Genomic DNA, 20,634 nt, shown 5'->3' on the forward strand with positions numbered 1-20,634 from the left:
GATATTATAAGCAAATACACTAGCAAAATAACCAATATTTGTATGCAGACAATGCATATCACTAAGAAAAAAAAAAAAGAATACTGTCTAGCCTTTTGTATCTCCTGCTTGAGGTCTCATGGTTTGCCTTGCATAAATAAAAGCACAGGTAAGAAAGCAGATCTGGAGACCTAGATGCAAACAAGATTTCCTCAATATTTTGGGTAGAGCTATTAAGGCCTGCAACCTGATACCACAGAAGTAAGCATTCAGCACAACTCCCTTCTTGTTGTGGAAAAGCCTCTACAAAATATACAAGCCCATGCTCACAGCTCCATGCACATACCCCCTTCCAGTCACTACGCAACCACTGAGGCATGAGGGATAGGAACCAAAACAGAGAATGGAGAAGGGACAGAGGAACAAACATAGGCAACAGCCCATCAACCGAGATGCTGGAGGCCTTCCTGTGCTCTGCCCTGCACTTTACCCTAGAGGTGGCCATCCCTCAGTACAGCTCATTTTCCCATGATTTCATTCCTTGGCTCTCCAGTGGAGCTCTGTAATTGCAGCAGTGCCAACTGCCTGCAGAAGCCTAGGGCCATGCCGTGGGAATCCCTGTGTGGCCATAAAGAAAAGAGTGTAACCGAATGGGAGCTGCAGGAAATAAAGCTTACCTAACACTTCAGTTCCACATGAACCCGCAGTCATGCTAAGAGCAGCGTGTGGCCCCAGCATCCTGGGATGTTTTTCTGCTTGACTAAGAGGTCTGCAAATCAATGTTCATTTTGAAGAATGCTATGCTGTTTGTACACACAGAGTTTACCCTGTGGGTCCAGATGTTACTGCTTTATTAAGCATAAAAATTATAGGAGATTTACAATAAAAAATACTGTGACTGCTGCCAATTTTTCTTTGGCAAACGTCCAGTAGGAAATATTCCTGTGTCAGCTGTAGCTCTCTCCTTTGGTATCACAGACTCAGACAATGCATTTGTTGGATTCATTTAAGTATCTCCAAGAGCGTTTCATTGTTTTAAAGCATCAAAGAATTTTGCAGCTATAAATCATAACAAATAATCAGTAATCCCAAACAATGAAACCACATGAGAGAAATGAGGTGCAGATGTTGCCAGTCATTGAAGGAGATTGTAAAAGGGAAAGGAAACAGTTGTGTACATTATAGCACTTGTTATGTGAGTGATTCATTTGAAGAAAGAGTTTTAAGGTGAAGACTTTTCCAAAACACTGAATCACTACACTTAAAGAAATACAGCAAAAAACCCTTTCTATTACAGCAGCAAGCTTAATGCACTGTGACATCTGGAGAGCCATGGAAGTAGCAATCAATTCCCTAAAATATGTGGCATCACTCCAGTGCTTTACCAGCATCTGTGAAGTACAAGCAATTGGAAAAAAAAGACACTAATTGCTGCATGGTATGAATTTCAGACAAAGTAAAAATTCAATATAATTCTATTTTGAAGAAGTACGAGGCAAGTAGTGTCTGATTTAGGGCTGTGGGGTACTCAAGCTACTCAGAAGACTAAATCCTATTTGGAAGCTCGTCTAGTATTTCCTGATGTACTTCTCACAGCAAATGTTATGTTCAACCTTCAGCTATGGGAAAGAAAAGCAAAGGGTTGAACTCTGGAAAAATAAGCACTTGTGTAGCTGGTACCTTTAAAAACAACCACAAAGTGTGTATATTTATTCTCCAGAGTATCTGGAGCCCAAACATTGTTATTCACTGTTCACACTGAGAATTATCACGTAGATGCACATGAGTTTGCAGACAGCAATCACAGCGCATGTTCTCCAACTCTTCCCACAACAGTTCTGAAAACCTGGAAGTGTTCAGCAGATCAGAATGTAGTTCAGCCACAAACACTGATGCTAAAGTGTATTTGTCAGAAGCCGTAGGGAGCTTACAAACAAAAGGCCCTCTGAGGGACAGCATTGCAGAGCATACCACTGCTGTGGCATTTGTTTCTCTGATGGTACAGATGCTGTGCATGAGGGCAGGCAGACTGCTGGGGCACCCATTTGTGACCCTTTCAGTCTGCGTACCATGCAAGATGCAACTCAGAGGGGACCAGCTTTGCTCTCAGTCTCCTGACCTCACACATTGCCAAATCTGTGTCCCATTAACTTCATTGGGACTGACATATTCTGTGGGAACCAGAGCTGAATAACAACCCTATTCTTCATGCTTTTTGAACTTCTGAAGCTGCTCTTCCCCTTAGATTAGGTACCAAACATGTTCTTTATTTTATGCAGTCTTTGTCTTCAGTATTCCTTACTAAGGATATTAACTCTGTAAATGAATTCTCTAATTGAGAAGTGGCTGAATTTTTTAGTTTTGTTTTGTGCTTTTGTTGTTTTGGTTTCCCCTAGATATAAGGACAAGTGAAAAGAAAAAGCATAAGAAGGGCCATCCCAGATTTTGAAAATTATACATGAAGCAGTAGCAGTACAAACGGGAGTACAGAGAATTAACAGGCTTTTCAGGAATACCTAAGACTTTTGCTGTAGTAAAGGCAGAATGAGATAATAGTTACAAAAGGTATGAAGTTATTGTTACAGTAACCACACAGCCAGAACCACGATTTAATTCTTTACTAATAACAAAAGAAATACAGATAGAAGTCAATTAAATTAGCACTAAGACCTGGATGAAGTCCTCAAAGAAGCCTCCTACTGTAGCTGGTAGAATATCAATACCAGCAGTACGAAGACATTAGCTAAAATCATTAGGAGAGGAAATAATGCTACAACAATCTCAAGAAACCTACGCACCTGTATGGGAACTGCTGAATCACAGCCTGAACCCCTGATTGATCACCTGAGGAGAGCAGTGAGTCAGCAATGAAAAGCACAGGTGAAGGTAACTCACCTGTGCTGCAGGAAGGATGGAGCCTGGCTGCACCTCTCCTAGACCCATTTAAGAGCTGACTGCCAGTGGGGAGAGATCTCTTCTGGAGATCTACTTTGCTGGAGTTTTGTAAGCAAGCCCGTGATATAGGTGAGCATCCTATCTTTTCTGCTTTGGTGTAATAACTATGTAGCTGAGCTCTCTGATATACCTCATAACTATAAAATCTGTACATTCATTGATTGTACAGCACCTTACAGTAGCAGGGTCCCAAAAGTTGTTTTTTTAGGCTTCTTTCAAGCTACCTTTTTAATACTGTACAATTAATTACTACCAGAGATGTTATAATGAACGCTTATGTACCTTTGAAGGAATTTACACAGTCACCTTCATGTGCTTTTAAGAGTCTTCTTTACAGCAACACTTAAAAATAATCAGTGATGCCTTCATCTGCTGACAGATACAAATGAGAGTATGGAAGCCAAACTACTAAGGTACTACTTCTATTCATCTTTCGTGCTGTAGAGTACCACTACAGAGTTCAGTAGCAAGCTCTTGAAAGAAAAGACAGTCATTTTACTGTTGGTTAGAAGTCAAGTTCAAGCCAAAAACCAAACAATTAAACAATATCAGTACAGCAACACACTTACCACAACAAGGGAGAAACAAAGGTCCTGTAAGCTGGGTTCTACAGGCATTTCTCCTCTAATGATGTTTTTGACAACATGCTGATTTTGGCTGACTCACCAACAATGAGTTGGACTCCATGTAAATGCTGTTGTTTTTCAGCTATTCCTCCTCAGTTCATCTTTCTAAGCCTTCTAATGCAGTTCTTGCTGTGGTCACATCTTAGCCCCAGCATCTGCTAGCTGCTTGGCTGGTTAGTGCTGTTATTTATTTTTGCCCAGTCAGTTTATCCTACAGGGATCGTGCTTCCTGAGCCTTGTAAGTGATGTCATTTCCATGGAGGCGCTTGAAGTGTCTTGCTAAGTGGCAGAACACTCATTTTTAAAATGGAAGATTATTTTATCACTGTCAGTTTTCTCAGTCTGTCACTCCACAGTGGAAATGCTCATTGACATAGTAATACACACACTCTAATTTACATGCTCGAGTATGATTTGTGCTGCATTTTAATGGACGTGTTCTGAGGCAGATTTAAAATGTATCTGGGATGGGAGCTTAGGACATTGCTCGCAGCACACAGCAGAGGAAGCCCTGCATGCACACCTAAGCTACGGTGTGCCTGAAGTATCACTAAATTGCTGTCCTCCATGGGCTATATTAAGTAGTAGAATCCTAAAATATTTTCAATTAGAAGGATGAATGCAGGGCTCTGAACAAGCAAGACAGCACTTATAGATGGTTTACGTAGCTGTTTCATTCCTATGGGTTTGAGGGCTGGTTAATGTCTCTCTCCCAGGCTGGATGCATGCCCCTGGCCTTGCTGTCCCACCTCACACTGCTGGAGAACACCTCTGGCACCACTGCCAGTCCCAGCCACATCCCAGGTGCACAGCAGGCTGCACTCTTGCTCTGACAAAGCACACTTACCACAAAGGCTCTGCAATTTTGCAGCTAGGGAAATGGAAGAACAAAATGTTGGAATGGTGTTAGAATGTTTCAGTTTTAAAATGTCATCTGAGTACGAGTAAAACCAAGAAATGTTCTATTCTGGGAAGAAAAAAGTGAATTTTTTTCCACCCTGTTACAAACTGAAAAAATTGCCAGTCATGTAACTATGGCCAGATTCAACCTCAGAGATTACTGTGTCTGCAGATACTCAGGTCTCATAAAGCACAGCTGGCAGAAGGGCCTGATGGTTATAGCTTACATGTGCTTGTCAGTATATAAGGGGTAGTGCCAAGAGGATGGGTGCTTGAGGCTCAGCAACAGGGTAAGGGGCAGTGAGCACAAATTGGAACGCAGGAAGTTCTATCTGAATGTGAGAAATGCTTTGCTTTTCGGGTTACAGAGCACTAGAACAGGCAGCCCAGAGAGGTGGTGGGGTCTGCTGCTCTGAAGATAGTCCAAGCCCACCTGGGTGCTTTCCTACGTAACGTGCTGTAGGGAACCTGCTTTGGGGTGGGGTGTGCTCATGGCTATGCGATTCTGTGCTCCAGGAGCCTGGTAGGAACTGGATAGAACCAAAAGGCCAAAAGATTTGCAGGGAATGCTGAAGAGGTGTTGGATGATACAAGAACCTGGCTGTGAGTCTGTTTGGGTTCATCTATATGGGTGCTGCTCTTTTCCAGAAGAAATGTGTCCACCCGCAAGTTTCAGGGAGCTGAAGTGATGTGAGGCAGCCAGCAATCTGTATGTGCTCTGGGTTTGTTGCCACTCAAGTATGGCTGTTTCCCATGGCTCAAATAACAAATACTGGTTCCTGGAAGGACCAGTTGATAGACCTCTGTTATTGTTACAATATTGTTGTTATATTGGTGTGTGTTATGATGTTCTCATGAATTGCTACAGCACTGTGCAATGCAAACAGAACAAAACCGCTCAGCTCGTGCCTCTGAGCAGCTCAGTTTCTTCTGTAGGCCCAACAGCTGCCGGCTGGCTCTATGCTTTGGTTGCAGAGACAGGTTTGATGCTGTGCTCCAGCTGCACCGCGTTCCGTTACTTGGGTGCGTGATTTTGAAGGACAGCTGCGCTGGCAGAGCCCTCATCTGCATGCAGGTATTTCACATAAAGGACTTCATTTGCAAAGCCATCCCGTTTCTTCCGTCAATACAGGCGTCTTGGCACGCCAACCACCGGCACAGCAGCGGAGGCACGCTGAGGGACCTCTGGGCTTCGCCGGCTCCCGCAGAAACGCGGCTGGGAGCGGCGGTGCCACGCGCCGGGGCGGTGCGGGCGGGAAGCGCAGAGCCGCGGGCGGGAGGCGCCTCACGGCCCCTGAGGGGAGCGGCGGCGCGCGGGTCTGCCGCCTCCCCGGGCCCGGTTCGGTCCTCGCCGCTCGGTTTTGTTTTTTCTCGTTCCTCCCGGCCCTTCTCGTTCTCCTTTAGGAGCCGCCGCTCGCCCCCGATAACCGCGGATCCGGACGGGCGCGCGCGAGAGGCGCCGCCGCATCTCCTCGGCGAGGGCCACGCTCAGCCCGCTGCCTCGCGCCCAGGTACGGGCTGGGCCCCGCGCGCTCGGCGGAGGGAACAGCCGCGCTCCGCGGGGGCGAGAGGGAGAGCCGCCCGGGCTGCCCGCGCCGAGAGCCGGGCGGAGGGCGTCGGAGCGGTCCCGGAGTGATGACGCGCTTCCTGTCCTCCCGGCGGGGGTCTGCGCTGGAGTCCGCGGCGGCGGCGGCGGCGGCTGCGGAGCCGGCGGGAGCGGGGGGAAGGAGGGGAGGGAGGAAGGAAGGGAGGAAGGAGACGAGCGGCGGCGGGGCGAGGCGAGGCGATGCTGCAGTAACGCCCTTGTCGGTAGGAGCACCGTCGGACCCCCGTCCCGACCGCTGCGCGGAGCGCCGGTCCGCGCTGCGCCGCGGAGACCGGGGGAAGGAGGGGGGGTGAGGGGGGGAAGAGGTCCGCGCCGTGCCGCCTCCGGCGTGCGGAGCTCGGCCTCTCCCAGCTCGGCGCTGCGGTGCCGGCGGAGCCGCACGGAACGCCGCCCGCACAACAAGTTGGAGCGCCGCGGCTGCCGGGAGAGCCGAGCCCCGGGAGGGAACGAGCGGCTCCGCCTCGCCGGGAGCGGGACCGGGCGCGAGGGAAACGCCGGCTCCTTCAGGATCCTCCCCGCGGCGGGAGGCGCAGCCCCCTATAGCGGGTGGGCGCGCGGAGCCGTCCGCCTCCATGCGCCGCGATAGAGGAAAATCCTCGCGGTGCGAAGCGGCGACCTCCCAAGGACGGCCGTATCTCGCTGTACGCGCCCTTGTCCGTCGCGGTGCGGCCGCGCGAGTGTGCACGTGCCCGTTCCCGCAGGCCGGGGCGCGGAGGCGGGGCGGGGGCCGCTCCGGCGGGCAGGGGAGCAGGGCGGCCCGGCTCGGGGTGCTGCCCGCACGGGCTGTGCGCTGCCCGCCTCGTGCCTGCGCTCCTGCGTGCCCGGGGGGGTTGTTGCCCTCTCTTGCTGCCTCTTCTCCATTCTCCCCCCCTCTCCCTGCCCCCCCTACACCCCTGTAGCCCTTCTATTCCCTTGGTTTACTCCACGTGGTTTGTTGTGTGTTAAAACCCTGCCGCTGCATAGTGTGTATCTGAGAAGATAATAGGAACGTTCATTCAAAAACTCCGACTTGTTTAAAAGCTTATGTTACAGACCCATGTCTTAGAGCCAACTCTGAGCCTGTTAAGTTTCAAGCCTGCTCAAAGTTTGAAAGCATGGCACGGTACTTCAGGGCATCGGGAGGTCTGTGTGGTTGAGAGCCCATTAGCTATGGAAAATGTCCGTGTGATTAAATACAAACGCACAACAGGTCTAGCAGATTGCTCTTGCTTAAATAAAACAACGTTTATTTTCAGTTGTATGGCCATGTGTATTTTCTAAGTATGAGTGAAAGCTTCAGTGTTAGGCAGGAATACCTTACAAATGGCAGGATGTGGAAAGCTTTCTCGTTTGAGGTAATGGTCAGAGGCTGTGCAATCAGTGCGGCTGTTAGCTAGGTTAGCAGTGAATGAAGCTGTCCAAACTACTTCCCCTCTAGCCTTCAATGTATGAAATCTTTGAGGCAGTGCCTTGAGATTGAAGGTTACCACAGAGCTGGGAAAAGTCTTCTTTCCTCTGAGAAGTGCATTTCATGTGAACTTCACGACAGCTTCTTTAACTGCTGACTGCTGAAGGGCTGAATTTTTCTCCCAGCTTATCTGCTGGTAGCAAAATCACTGAGCCGAAGTAAGATAAAAGCACTTGTTTCTGGTTGTCATTGGAGCCTCTGGGTTACTGTGACAAAGTTAGTCAGTATTTAAGTTCTGAATCTTTGTGTAAAACTTGATGAAGAACATGGCAATTTTTAATGGTATACCCATGCGTTTTATCATCCAAATAGTGGCTCTTTCCCTGGAGTACTTCTGCATAATTGTCCTGTGTGTTTGGAGTGTAACATCTGTTGCTTGATATCATGTAATGGAATGTGGTACAGCTTAATTTAAGTTGATTTGAAATGTTGCCATTGGACTGTAGTAGTGCCTCAGAGGGTGAGAGGTTTTTTGGAGTGTGCGATGGATGCATAGTTGTTCAGCAGTAGAAGATACTGGGAAAGACGAATTTGCATTTGGACTGCAAAGAATTAAGTACTTTAACTCTGAGCTTGGTTTGCTATGCAGTTTTACTTAGACTTCTTTCATCATATGCCAACGTGTTTAATCACCAAATTCTGCTTAGATTAGAAAAGGCATTTGCAGTTAAAAATATAACTGAATAGCATAAAACAGCACTGCAGTCTATTTGATTCTTTTTTTATCTTTATTCTTGGAGAGAGAGATGTGGGCTTGAGAGATGGGTCTGGCTGTGGCATCCTGAGATCTCTGTAGTCTTCCTGACGGCTTAGTTTTTGCTGTGGAAACTTTTTCTTGTTTGATATGGTTTCTGCAAAAAGTCGACTCAGCATAGCAAGGATGATCTGAAGCATTAATGTTTGGACTGTGTTAATCTATATGCTTACCTATCCAATATGTATCTGTAAAATCTGTGCAAATGCAAGATCTGGGCAGCTTCCAAAAATGCTAGATCTTAATTAGTCATCACAGCTCAACAGTAGTACAGGCAGCCACCTCCGTCCCTTGCTGTGGCATTTCAGTGTCAGATAGCTGCTGTGATAGCAGTATTGCATGTTTGTGATAAAGTGCAGGCAGCGCCATTTGCTGCAGCGTAGCGTGGAAGCATAGAATGTCCTGAGTTGGAAAGGACCCACGCTGGAGCATCATTCCAATCCGCTGTGTTAGCATTAAGGTACCAAAGCTGCTGCTGGGAGCAGTTTTCAGCTCCCTGTCTCTCCCAGCCTTGGAGTTTTGAAATTGCCAGCTATGTAGATGTCCTGATGTGTTTAAATAAAGGTCGTTTCTTGTGAAGAAGTTCTTATCCAGATGCTGCATTTGCGCTGGAATATAATTAGCAAAGGGAGAGATGTGTGAGAGCTCTGTATTCAGCTTTCAAAAGTTCTTTTTTTTTCCTCTGCTCATGAATCCTGTCAAGATTTGGCAAGTCTGTTTATACATGTTTTTGCAGACAATAGAGAGCTGATGCAAATTGAGAACAGCAAACAGAACAGTTGTGTGTTGTTGGAAATGGAGGGAGGCGGTCCCAGAGTGCAGTGCTTTGCATGTTAGGTTTTGTTTCTGAGTTAGAGTATGTTAGTTGGAACAAATGTTACTGCTGTATGGCTGGACATGGCTTCAGATAGCCCTGTGTCTGTAGTTGAAGGGGAATGCAGGGTTTTGCTTCTGGGATTTTCTTTTTGACCACACACAGTGATAAGAATGTGAAGTAAATTGAAGAACTCTAAGTGGCAGGGAAATGCAAATGAGATAGAAGAGGGGTTTTTTTTGTTTGTTTGTTTTTCCTTTGGACTAACCCAGTTCCTGAGTACAAAGCTATGCGAAGCACAATATCTCAGCCATTGCAACTCTGTGCACAAGGTTGTTATGGGTATGAACATCACGTTGATTTTAAGCTTTTTTTTATTGCTGCCATTAAGTAATGTATTCCTTTCTCAGGAAAAAAAAAAAAAAATAAGAATTGGGGAAAGAGAAAAAAGAGAAAAAATCTGGGTGTGTTGAAAGGAGCACAAGCCACTGGCAGCTCACAACCTGCAAGGCCCAGGCCAGCCCACATGGTGCTGCAGTCCTGGGTCTGATCAAGAGTTAGAGAACTGTGTCCTTCCATCTCTGTGTGTAATAAGCAGATGCCTTTTGAGTGAGGCTTGGGAATGAGGTGGTGGCCATGAGCCTGTGGTTACGCTTGGTGCCAAACTTGTCACTGTGAACGCTGAACGTTCTAGATTGCTGTCCCTGCTAATGCTGCTGAAAACCCATTTCATGGCTGTGTCAGAGCTGTTTCCCTGGCTGTGCTGTGTGCACACATGCTTATCTTGGAATTGAGTTTGAATTAGCTTGCATACTTGAAGCAATTGTGATAACATTTTGATGTTTTCCACTTCCAGCTGCAAGCTGGGATTCCATCCCCAGAGATCCACCCCCTCGATTCTCAAAGCTCCAGTGCTTCTTTTTTTGTTTGTTTTTAGTCAGAAAACACCCTGACTGACTTTACAGGCCGAGGGTGATCGTACAATAATATGGTGCCTTAAAATATCTGTACAGTACTATAATGTTGGCTTCTTACTTAGAGTCCCTTTTCTTGGCAGCAACCATTTGAATTTGTGCCAGGGTGGGTCAGCCTGGCACTTGGAACTGCCTCGCTGGCATTGTCAGTGGTAGCTCAGCTTTCTGCGTTTGGGCAGCAGGAAGCGATGGGAGCTGAAGGGAATGGCAAATGGACCATGTGTCTTTCTATTTGGCAGCTTTTGCAAGACTGAGATTTTATTTCCATTGAGAAGTGACATTTAACACAGGAAGAAGCCGTGAGGGTCCCACTCTTCTAGACACAGCAAATAACAGTTGAGATGATGAAGAATCAATGGTATTACGTGGGCCATTTAGTTTTTCAAGGTGAATAACAATTTGCATTTTTAACAGCTGAGAGAGAGGTGCTTGTTACTGGAGGGTATTCCTGCTGAGTGATGTGAGAGCCTATTACATAACGGGGTTGTCCTCAGTGTAGGAAGGCCTTCTGTGCTGCACAGTGCTTCCCTCAGTGCATGCTTGTATGTCGACAGATTTCTTGCCTTTTCTGGGAGCTGGTATCTGTAAGATGGCAAATCTCCCTTTGTTTCAGGTGGAATCTAGCTGTTGGCAGAGGTGGAAAAGCTGTGTTTTTTTTCTGGAGAGTTTGAATGTACATGAAATACGTAAGCATGAAACAGTTTGGAAGACTTACTGGTGCTAAAAATCAGGCTTGAATGTGTACCAGTGAATACGTTAATTGTCCTTAAGGGCACCGGTGGCAGCTACCTCTGACTGTCCAATTAAAATAAGCCAAATACTGCCTAAGGGGAAACAGCGAGGTGGTAATTGGCAGAGGGAAAGAGGAGAATGAATTGATGGCCCCGATGAAGAAAAGACCTGTAGTAATCTAATGGGAAGAATGGCAAGAGGAATGCGATCGTGGTATGGAATGGAAGCAATAATCTAGACAAGGTAAAAACATTGAAGTAATAGAAATAATGTAAATTCATGAACAAGGTTGTAAATGAATTTATAAATAAATGAAATCAGGAATCAGAAGTTGGATGCTGCAGTTCCCGGTAGCCTGCAAGTTCTGCAATTCCTTGTGATTTTCCTATTTTTAATTACAAAATTATCTTGTATTAATTAAGTTCATAGTGTAAAGACTCATCTCCCATTAGCAGGAGGTATCTGAGCTATCTGAGGAAGGGATCAAGTGGTCACCGCTGCTGCACAGCAGGAATGCGGGGGCAGAGCAGAAGGAACCAGCAAACCTCCTAAGTTAGGATATCTCTGAAGGCAGTGTTACAGGGAGGGAGAGAGAAATGCCCAGCTTCGTTCTAAAAAGGCAAAGGCTGTGGAAAATGAGATCGCTTTGTTTTGGTGTTTATAGTACACCTGGGAAATGTTACGTGCATTCGCTGGGGATCTACAGACCCTAAAGGAGAACCCAAGGTCTTCTATGTACCCACCCTCTGGAAAATTGTAGACTTGAACAAGTAACAAGTAAAGTTTTGTTGTTTGCAGTTGGAAGTAATTGTCCAAGTCAGTGCAACTGGAAGTGAATTATGTGTTCAGGGAGATCCTAACCAGATCTAAAAGCAGCTGAAGGGGACCAGAGAAGCGTAACTGAAGAGAAGACTGAAACCTGTGAAGAAAGTGGTAAACTAAATTTTGCATGTGATATTGGACAGGTCAGACTACAAATTTAGTACTGCAAACCCAGGTATTAAGAGGAGAGGAGGAGAACTGCAGAGTCTAATGGTCCTTATCTGAGGCCATTGCACGAAGAGGATGTTGTCATGTATGGGATCGGTTCAGATGGATTAACACGTGCTGTGTTGGTGAGTGATGTTTTGTCCTTAGAGAGACCTGTTTACCATTCTTAGTTGTCTGTTATCTTGTCTTCCTTGGCTCTATGAGGCATTTACTTCTATCACTGCTGACAGCCTGGTAATGACATGCCAGAGCCCATCTGCATGGATCTAGTTTCTGGGTTTCACTGTCTTGCAGCTAGGTAAGGTCTCTTGCTCATTCTTAATGTCTTCACTTTAGTCTGTAATTTTGGGGGCCTCCTCCTTGCTCTGCATGCTCTACACCTGAACAATGAAGGCCTGTTTTTATTTTTGTCTTGCTTATTGTGTGAACCAGATCTGTGTGTTATGTAACCGGTTTCCTCACCTGGGAACTGGAGAGCTACCGGTGAGGCCACGAGTGGTGGTGATGTTTGTATTCAACTGCAGGTGATCAAAGCAGGGCAGGGATTTGAAGTCTGTTTGCTCAGGTGTTGAATTGATGCGTTCAGTGTCCTTGAACAACTGTATGTTAGAAAAAAGTTGTCAGTTTTGCCATGATTGTAGCAGTTAACGTGTGTGGATTTTGAAGGAAAACTGAAATCTTCCCTAGTCTCTGTACATGGAATGCATAATAGCACTTCTTGGGGCCAGAGTGGAGCTGGGTTGGGCGAGATCACAGCTACAGAGGGCCCTAAACCACTGGTGCGTTTCCCTGGTTAGAATTCCTTGTCTTTGCTGACCTCACATTCCTGTATTTAAAAGGTAGTGTTTGGTAATGTGACCTCTGTGTGTTGTGACAACATTCTAAGTTTAATGAGCACCCCTTTGTGAAGTGTGGCCTCGGGTCACGCCAGGTAAACTTGTAGAAATAAGCATTCTTAAGTGATTGTAGTCTTTTTTTGTTTGTTTGTTTTCTTTTGTTTGGGACTTCTAAGAAGCCACAGCAATTCTTATTCAGTTTGTTTAGCAGGCACTACAGTGTAGTTTTCATCCTGAAGCTACAGAACTTCCCTTAAAGATAAATTTCAAGTACCTGCTAAACGTCTGCTATCAGGCTCCAATGCTGTCGTGGTACCCACCCAAAAAGTGTATCTCCGTGTACAGCTCTGTTCTGTAGCTGTTATGTGGGTCGTCAGGAATGGAATGCAACTTCAGCCCCTGAAGAGGATGCAGAAACAAGGTGGGATTGTAGATAACAGGCCTTCAGTAAAAAGGGAAGGCTAAATAGGTGGTTTCTTTTTCAGTTGTTTACAAGGAACTTCTTAAAACCAAAGGCAAAATGTAGAATGAGCACAGAAATTACATGGACAAAAGGAAAAATGAGAAGTAGGTTTTTTACCTGTAGTTACAGCTTTGTGAAGACTGAAGAGTTACAGTAGTGAGATACAGACTGATCTTTTCTTCACTAAACTCTTAAAAATTCTTGCTCAAGGAGTACCTCATTATTTAAAATAGCGTTGCTACCTGTGAAGTGGTCTTTGTACTAGCATGGCAAGGCACAGTAAGCACCCATCTTTACATAGAAGCAGACCTCAAGAAGCTCTGACTATAAGGTTACCAACATTTATTTCTGTGTGGTTTACAGTTAGGTTTTTTTTCTTTTGGAGTGAATTTCCTTTGTAAGAAGTGTCTCCAATTTAGCTTATCTTGCCTTTATTTGTGATTTTTATCTTTGAGACCTAACTCCTTTTGGGACAGGAATAAATAGCAGGAAGCAGCAATGGGTGCCGCTTTGCATGGCAATGGAGGTGCTGGGGACAAGCTGAGCAACTGAGGCTTTATCTTCTGTGCCTCTGGCAATGAGTAGAGGCCTTGTGCTTGAGGGGGGTTTGCTGCTGGAGGCTTTAGAGATTCATTTTTAAGGTATCTCCAAGTGACTTGGAACTGTCGATGCACGTGTGCACACATAGAACAGCTGCTGAAGTTTGTGTTATGATACAGAACTTTGCAAAGTAACTTTATAGAAAGTTTATGAAAACTTTAAAAAACGGTTGGATAGCGAGGCTATGGTATTGATTTGAATGCTCCAATGTGGCCATTACAAGTCAGTGGCAAGAGGGCTATTATTTGTGCATAAGCTGCTAAAGTGTTCACAAGTGAATTGTGTTCTGGTACTGTTTCTTTGCAGTAAACCTTTACACGGAATTATCACATCCTGTATCAGTGAATTACTGGCATCAATTGTTTCTGTGTTCTCATTCTCTCCCTGTGGGGAAAAGTAGGGTTGGTAGTTTAAGGCCGAGTTATCCCCACGTGACACTGCATTCTCTTCTTATAGCCTGTAGCCCATCTGTGGGCTCTGGGACTGCTTTGGGGATCAAAGCTGGGGTAGCCATGTGGGCAGCACAGTAGGGTCCTTCAGCGCAGTTAAGGTTGAGACTCTTCAGGGAGCAGTTATTTTCCTTGCATTGGATATGTAGTGTTGGCTGAGTGATGACTGTTCTTCCCTTCTCAGGAGCATCATAGATATGTGTTTGTTCTGTCAGAAGTGAAGGCAGAGACTTTGGTGGTTGACAGAGAAGTAATTATGTAATTATGCCATAGCAAATTAGTTTCTAAGCCCAAATATCAGGTATGGATCTGAAATATTGACTCTGAAGGCAGATATTGACCTGTACCTTGAGTATGAAGCTTTATTAAGCTTGTATGTCCCTAGCCCTTTATGTATTCACTGAACATAATGACAAGTCTGAATTGCTGTGTTCTGATGACACGAGAAGCCTGGAGAGCAGATTTTGCCCGTCAGCATTAATTTTAAAACTCTCCTTAATCTGCAGAAGTATGCCTTTTCTCAGGAAACCTAATAGTGCATAAAAAGCCCAGCAGTTTCTGGATTGCCCTATCAGGATTTATTGATGGCGGGTGTTACTTTAAGCATATTCAACAAATGGCAAGCCTAATCTTACTGTAGTAGGGAATCTGTTTCCTTTACAGATGGCACTCGGAATCCAGTGCTGTTCAGAGCATCACTGAATAGCAAATAATAAAATCATAACTCAAATGTAGCAACATATTTTCATGAATTTACTGTTTAGCAAGCTAAACAAACAGCATAAGTGAACACGACTATTGTATTAAACACTGGTGTTATATGTGAAGTATGTGAAGTGTTTCCTATTATTGGCTTGGGTTTGGAATGTACTGGCATAATAATCTGAAAACCATTTTTTCAAAAACGTATTTTGGTGAAATGCTTTCTGATGACAAATTTTGGTTATTTTTGATGAGGGAAGTGCAGCTTTTGACCTGCATAAGTGAGTTACTATTGCTAACAGTGAATATTAGAAATCCATCTTGATCATACTGAGCTACGTTACACACCTGATGATATTTTGTCTTGATAGCCAGCAGTTAAGGAAAGGTCAGAAGTGTATTCAGGCCATTTTACCTGGGAATACACCTTTTTTTTTAATATATGTTAACAGGAATAAAACTGATCTCATCTTGCAGTGACATGTAACTACAAGTTTCTTTCAGCTTCCTGAGCATTAGTGTCACTTTGACTCAATAACCTAAATGAGGTTTTTAGCTTCTGGCTTGCTCTCCACTTGTGCCTCATTTAGGATTTTGTATGTTGCTAATTCAGTTTAAACTTAAGTAAGAAGAACTGCTAAGTGTGTGCTTCTGAGTTTCTTGCTTCTCTTTAGTGGTAAAAAGGAGGAAAATACAAGATTTTGTTGGTTGATTGTCAGTTATTCTCTGTTACTACTTAGCACAACATTCAAAAAGAAATTTCTTGGATTTTGGCATTTAACTTTGTCCTTAAATGCCTGCATCTGTTATTTGTGGAGTTCATGTATGCAGTGTAAATATGTATGTATGTTTTCCTCCCCCTTTTTTTTTTTCTCTTTCTATTTCTCTTCCTTCCCAAACTGTTCAGCACTGCTGAAATGTTTAGTAGGTTCATGCTGAAGTACAGCTTGTGAAAACAAAGGGGTGGTTCCTTGGGAAATGAGTGCCTGCATGCATGCCTGGTGAGCACAACTGAAGTTAGAATCCTGCTTTGGAAAGAGTTAATCCTGCTGCAGTGAAACTTGTGGTGGTTGTGTCTCTTTAGCTAGGTGACAGTTTTAAGACTTGAGATGAAAATCATTGGGGAAACCCACAAAAATTCAGTGTCCAGTTAGCAAGCTTGGAGCACTGAGCTCCATGGAAAGCAGTTCTTTCATTTCTGAGTTGACCACTCACAGCATGGGTGCCTGCTCTTCTTTGGTTCTGTCTTAGCTGTGCTTTCTAGAGAGCATTTGTTTCAATTGCTTGGTGCTGATACTAAAAACTTGTGGCTTTGGTTGACTATGGTTTGTGATAAATAACTCCTTCCAAATGCTGGTGAGAAATGCTTACTACCAAGCAGCACAGATTGAATAATTGTCACTAATGCAATTTTCATCTCGGTTTATTATGTTCTGTGTAAGGGTAGGGATTTTATTTGTGGATTGACAGGTATTGAATCACGTAGAGAAGTTGCTATAAATTCTTACTGACGTTTAGGGATGAGTCTTATTTGCTGTCTGGTGAGCAGTCCTACCTTGGCAGAGATGAAGATGTATTTAATCTCGCGCTGCCTTTCTAGGTTGGGCTGGAGACTCCCTTTGAAAGAATGTTCCCAACTACTGAAGCCTGCTTTCTAAAGGACACTTGAAGTCTAACAGAAATTTCAAATAAACCCAACCAATAAAGAATGTATTCTTTCTTACTGCTGATAAGGAAACTAGTGTTAGTTTTACTACTTTACTCCTCATTTCCACGCCAGATACTTTAGAATTCATTGCGTTTGACATTAAAATAACACACAGAACCCCAAGTACTGACTTGGTCGCTAGTGTCTTTTAGGTATTCAGTGTCATTTGTCCTACAAAGTTTATGAATAGCTTATCAAGTTTGCTACTTGTTGCCTTGAGGCATTTTGTTTGAAATACATGTAACTTTTGTTACTTTCTCCCTCTCCAGCAGAAGCTGCTCTGAGAACTGAGTGTTAAATTGGAAATGACCTTACTTGCCTTCAGTTATAAATAGAAGTGAGAAAGAAGGGGATTCCCCTGCAACTCCCTCCCTCATTCATGGCTTTCGTGTTCAAACTCTGTCTTACAGTGCTGTGTGCCTTCCTGCCAACAAGCTGTACTCCAAAACCAGTGTACTTTGAGCTGTGAGCTGGTGAAGTTACTAGCACCCCCCTGATCATGCTGCTTGTATCTCTGGATTTTGCAGCGATTAAGTGTTAGTTTGTCGGACGCACTGCCACTGGAATATGAGTTCTAAGTCAGTGATTTCTGGTGCACAGAATGAAAAGCACTAGTCCTGTATTGCAGTGTAAAATGTGTTGTGCCAGGTAGGTGGGTAATACAGCAAAATCAGTAACTGCCAGTATTTTGTGCATGGTGTCATTCGGTTTTTGAAGGGAAAATGTGGTTAAGCTCAGTTTCTGGCTGAACTGAAGGGATAATGAAACAAATCTGACAAGTATTTTTTCTGTATCATTTCCCAAATTAAGGTAGTGAAGCAGTGAGAGAAATTAGAATTAGCCTGAAAAAGGTGAGCTGTGAGTAGGCTCTTGCCAGTCCTTCTCTGTCCTTTTATCTTTTCAGAGAAGATGAAATCAGATTTGTCTGATTCGGGCTCTCCATGACTGGCACAATCAGGTCAAATCGTGAGCAGTGATTGCTTTTGCAGCATCTCCTTCACTTGTGCCCCACCTCTCCACACCCATCCCTTTGGTCATTATATTGTAATTCTCTCAGACATTTGAGATCTTGTGATTTTACAGCTTTGGGCTTTCTTATGTTTGCCTTTTAAGTCAAAATGCTGGAGCTAAAACTGCTGCAGCAACTAATGATAACTCATCCTTTGGATGTGTTCACTGTTTTATCACTGGTTTCAGTGCTCATTCCTTGTCTGTGCATGCAGAACTATTCTTAGGTGATCACGGTGTCAGTGGTAATAGGCAGAATAATTTTCTCCTCCAAGGTACATTGGCAACAACTTCCTATTCTGCTCCTTCTAGGGGAAAACTCTTGATCCAAATTACTGCTTTATTTCAGTTTCAGATGTTGAAAACTGCCTTCTGTCGGAGAGGTGATTCCATCTGTTTAGTAGGCTTAACACTTAATTCTTTCTATGCTATCATGTTAACTAGTGCATTGATCTCGTTTTCCTGATGTTTTTAGAGTACCACTGATGGAATGCCATTTTTCATTATGGTTACACTGTATGCTTTTTTCAGAAGTGTGTAACCTTTTTTTTTGGTGTGTGTGTGTGTGTGTGTTTCCTTTAATCCTAAAGACAAGTAATGGACAGAGATTATGGTGCCAAATGTGAGAACATCTATTGTACCCACTGGTAAAGTTACAGAAGTGGCAATGCGGTTTATTTTGAAATGTTTGCTGTTGGTGGGTGAGGTCCCAGCATCAGGCAGTGACAGACAAGCAGTTCTAGTAATTAGTCCAGGGCTTTGGATTAGGATGATTACATGTAGTACTTCTGGTTCCTCTGCCTTCTCCCTTTCCTTTGCTGAAAATGCTCACCTGGGTGAGCTGCTCTGCTTCCCCTGACGCATGTCACCAGTAGAAGATGGAGGTGAGGTCCAGAGTGCTCATCTGATTTGTCATCAGATCTAAATTCTCACTTGGAACGTGAGGAAAACACAGACGAATGAGGCTGCTTTACTTTGAGTTCAGTTCTGTGGTTATGAACTTCTTTACAGAGACAGCTATTGGTCACAAACTTTGAGATGGCTGAAATATTAAACATAGGGGTTTGGGTTGAATAGCAGCCTTTGTTTTCAAAAAGGATTACAGAAACTTGAATCACCCTCATAGCCTTCAGCACAAAGATTGATATCCAAAATTTTCCCTCAAGACTGACGTCTCCTCTGCTAACTACAGCTCCTGTTTGCATAGATGTTTCCCATTAAGCCATAACTGTTACTTTCATTTGCCACTTCCCGACAGTTATTTGCTAAATGAAACTAATCTCTCTTCTCTTCATACTTCTCCTTAGCCAATTCTTTTCTCTCCCCCATAATATTTTTTCTCTTCATCTTTGCAAGAAAGCATTCTATGTTTTAAAGTTATAAAAGAACCCCTGCACTCATATCTTGTCTGTGGAAAACAAGAAATGGTTAAAGTCATTATCTCCACTTTAATTAAATGCATTTGAATATGATGCTTCTGTGAAAATTGAAACTGTTGGTTCTCCTGACCATATATTTGGGCATTTCCCTTAACAACGTCTAGCATGTAGAGCTGGTGTTAGTAACAGTGACCACTTGGAGTACTGCAGTCATGTGCCTTCCATGCTTACAGAAAGCATGTCTCAGATTTGGAGTATCACCTTTTTCAGTTATACTTCTTGCAGAACAACATTTCTTTGGGAAGTTTTAGTGGGAGTTCTGAAATGGTCAGAGGAAACAAGATTACAGTCCTTAAATCTCAAGTTATAATCAGAATAAGATAGGGGGAAAAGGTACAATGCAACCTTTTATGAGTATGCATGCCTTTCTGATTCTTTGCAGTGCAATGGAAGTTGCTGCTCTCAGTATGCATTTGAATATGTGAGCAATTATCTGACAGTCAAGTAGACTAAAAGCATCTGTTATATGCTGTTTGTACGTGTGTTTGTGGTATATATGGTGCTTTTTAATGAGGAGTAGAGGTAATCCATTAAGTCTTTAGCTTTGACAAGTTAATAACAAATTTGTATTTTGTAAATGTGAAGCCACTAACAGTTGAAGACCTTTATGCTGTTGCATTCCAGTTCGCTTTCACAAATGTGTGGGGTGGGCCTTCTTTCTGTTCTTCAAACATGGAAACAAAGCCCCTATTTATTGCAGCTAAATGAAGTAGGCTGCAATAGTTGTATCTATGGCATTTATCAGGAGCTAAGGCTTAAATGAGAGCTGGGAGGAGGACAAAGCCTGCTATCATTCCAGAGCAGCAGTGTTCCTGGTTTTGCTGTAAGCCAGGCTGTTTCCTTGTGTTCATGAAGGTCTGTGCTGTGTAATTACCTTTGCTAAAACTGATGCTGATGAAGACCTTTGGCACTGATAGTGTCTGAGGCAAGAAGACAGGTTCATATGTTTACAGCGAACCTGCGTGTACAGTGCTCCTTTAGCTGTGAGAGAACATCTTGATAAGATGTGAAAAATCCAGTTTTCAGTCACACTCGAGCTACTTCAAAAATTTGAGTTATGTCAACATTGGGAACACTTGGTATCCAGTTCTTTAAGGATGGCATGGTGAATGTTTTGCTGCTGAACACTTTACGTACGTTTCTTTAGCTACCAATATAGAAGGAATCTATTTTCTCTGGTTACATTTCTGCAGCTGAGAAATAGCATACTGTCACACTGTGGAGAATTGTTGTCGGTTACAAATGTAGAAAGTGGAGGCAGCTGTCATATCCAATTTATTAAGAAAACATTTTTTTCCTCCCCACATGTGTCTTGAGGTTTTCTATAAGCATTGCAATGAGTTATCTGACATCTCTTATATAAATTATTCATGAATCCACTTTCATTACATTAAGTCTTATAGTGTAGAAGGCTTGAGCTGAAATCAGTGAAATGAGTGAATTTTGGGAGGAAGTGAGAATTATGATTTGTTTAAAGGAAGAGAGAAACTTGTGCCATTTGCCTTTTGTGGAAGTTTCCACGAATGCTCTTCATAGCTAGGAGTGTGAATGTAACACTGATTGTGTTGTGAAGCTGTGATGGTGCAGTCAGCTAGGCAGATCTGTACGAACCTTTGACAGAAAAAGCTCAATGTAATGGGCAGTACCATGCA

At 43.8% G+C, this 20,634-nt stretch overlaps 1 protein-coding gene across 3 annotated transcripts in view; it reads left to right on the forward strand.

Annotated features, from left to right (window-relative positions):
* The first annotated feature begins 2,978 nt into the window (after positions 1-2,978).
* Positions 2,979-20,634, forward strand: part of TLN2 (talin 2) — a 144,394-nt gene continuing 126,738 nt past the window's right edge. The window contains exon 1 of one of the 3 annotated variants that reach the window (XM_052671576.1): positions 2,979-3,003. The gene's annotated coding sequence lies outside the window, so the exon portion shown is untranslated. Of the gene's footprint in view, positions 3,004-5,832; positions 5,972-6,147; positions 6,270-20,634 lie in introns of those variants that run through there. The other 2 variants (XM_052671577.1, XM_052671574.1) reach the window with 2 other exon arrangements.

This window comes from Tympanuchus pallidicinctus, unplaced genomic scaffold, assembly GCF_026119805.1.
Source record: "Tympanuchus pallidicinctus isolate F22 unplaced genomic scaffold, pur_lepc_1.0 scaffold12, whole genome shotgun sequence".
In the NCBI taxonomy this organism is placed as follows: Eukaryota; Metazoa; Chordata; class Aves; order Galliformes; family Phasianidae; genus Tympanuchus; species Tympanuchus pallidicinctus.